Source organism: Lathyrus oleraceus, chromosome 5, assembly GCF_024323335.1.
Source record: "Lathyrus oleraceus cultivar Zhongwan6 chromosome 5, CAAS_Psat_ZW6_1.0, whole genome shotgun sequence".
Classification (NCBI taxonomy): Eukaryota; Viridiplantae; Streptophyta; class Magnoliopsida; order Fabales; family Fabaceae; genus Lathyrus; species Lathyrus oleraceus.
In genome coordinates, this window is record NC_066583.1 from 537,002,301 (window position 1) to 537,004,335 (window position 2,035).

General features: G+C 37.0%; 1 pseudogene; it reads left to right on the plus strand.

Annotated features, from left to right (window-relative positions):
• Positions 1–818: 818 nt before the first annotated feature.
• Positions 819–1,792, plus strand: LOC127086187 (probable serine/threonine-protein kinase PBL28; annotated as a pseudogene).
• Positions 1,793–2,035: the final 243 nt, after the last annotated feature.

Below are 2,035 nucleotides of genomic sequence, written 5' to 3' on the forward strand. Positions count from 1 at the left end.
TGACTTTTCTTTAATTTTCAATTTTTAATTTAATTTCAAAGTAAATCTGATTCCAAATTTCAAGTTAATCTTAATTGTGTTTTACTAATGATTCAAACTCTAATTGATTTTAATTTCCAAATGAATGTTAGAGTTGATATCAAAGTAATTTTAACAAATTATAGATTGATTCGATTTTAATTGGTTTTGTTGGTTTTTTTTTATTTTAAATTGACATTTTGATTAGTCTTAGATTTATTTCTAAAATCCATATTCATTTCTATAACCACAAATTCATTTCATTCAAACCAAGTTTGTTACAGAGAAAACCATTGAACATCTTTTCAATTGGTTGGACAACAAAGGGAGGAAGTAGTTTATGTAAAGAGTAATATGAAAAAGTTCCCTCAAGATGCATATGACTGAGGAATAATAAACTAGACTGCAAATAATAGGCCATGTTTCTGTACCTACATACCCAGCCATAAATACCAGCAAACTTCTATAGAGGAAATTACCACCCGCTAGGAGTCTCATTAGCATCAAGGAAATTGTTACCAAATTTTACCAATAGTCTCTCTTGACAACTACTATTACCACAAGAGGTAACTGCATTCTTAGCATGAGAACGAACCACTTCATTCAGAATAATGATTTCAAGATACAACCACCATTACTAGCAAGTGAGCCACAAACTTCCTTCTTTTATATTTCTTTTCAAATGAGAGAAGATGGCGGAGAAGATTTTGTTACAGGAGAGGAACCATAATAGGTTTTTACAAAATGCAACTTCTCCTTGGTTTTGACATCACCCTCTAGCCATTTTCCAGTATTGGAGGTTTTGCTTCTACAAAAATGGTGGAAGATGAAGATTATAGAAGGAAAGCCAAGATTGCACTTGTTGCTATTGTGCTACTTGCCTCCCTCGCTGTTTTTGCTTCTTTTGTTGCTTTTGCTTACTATTGCTACATCCGTAACCAAGTTTCCAAGCGCCGACGCAATAGTCATAAAGTTGAAGATGCTGCTAACCTTAATGAGAAAAGTGATATTTTTCAAATCTGCAAGTTGTTGCTGAGGAAGGACTTAAGGTGTTCACTTTCAAGCAGCTGCATTCTGCTACTGGAGGCTTCAGCAAGTCAAATGTGGTTGGTCATGGTGGATTTGGACTAGTTTACCGTGGAGTGCTCAACGATGGAAGGAAAGTTGGGATTAAGTTGATGGATCAAGCAGGAAAGCAAGGAGAAGGAGAGTTTAAAGTCGAGGTGGAATTGCTAAGCCGGTTGCATTCGCCATATTTGCTTGCATTGCTTGGATACTGTTCTGATCATAATCATAAGCTGTTGGTGTATGAATTTATGGAGAATGGTGGCTTGCAAGAACATCTTTATCCTGTCAGCAATAAAAATTCGAGTGTCACATCTGTTAATTTAGATTGGGAAACTCGATTGAGAATAGCACTTGAAGCTGCCAAGGGTTTGGAATATCTTCATGAACATGTCAGCCTCCTGTGACTTTTGTGGTGGTTCAAAAACGTCATCATACTAGGCTCTTTGCCAATAACCACCATGACAAGAGGTCTGTTGATCGCAGTGGCAACATATTACCTGGAACTGTTGTGGATTCTAAGATCTGCCATCCGACTGAGTTTGACTTTTATCTATGCAGTCATGCCGGAATACAGGGTACAAGCCATCCAGCTCATTATCATGTTTTGTGGGATGAAAATAATTTTACTGCCGATGCTTTGCAAAGTCTAACTAACAACTTGTGCTACACATATGCCAGATGTACCCGTCCTGTTTCAATTATGCCCCTGGTCCATAACCGATCATACCGCCATAATTCATGTTAACCGTGGACCTGCATAACCCAAACCATAGCAATCCAAAGATGTGATCAAAACCGAAACCGCCTTTGAATCTTCAATTTTTTTCACTGCAGTAACACAGAGCAATTAACAAGGCAGTGAAATTCAGAAAATTACCCAAAACAGAGTTAAGACAAAAATGAAGAAGAAAGCACATGCTCAGATTACCTGTTCCAAATCCAAACATCA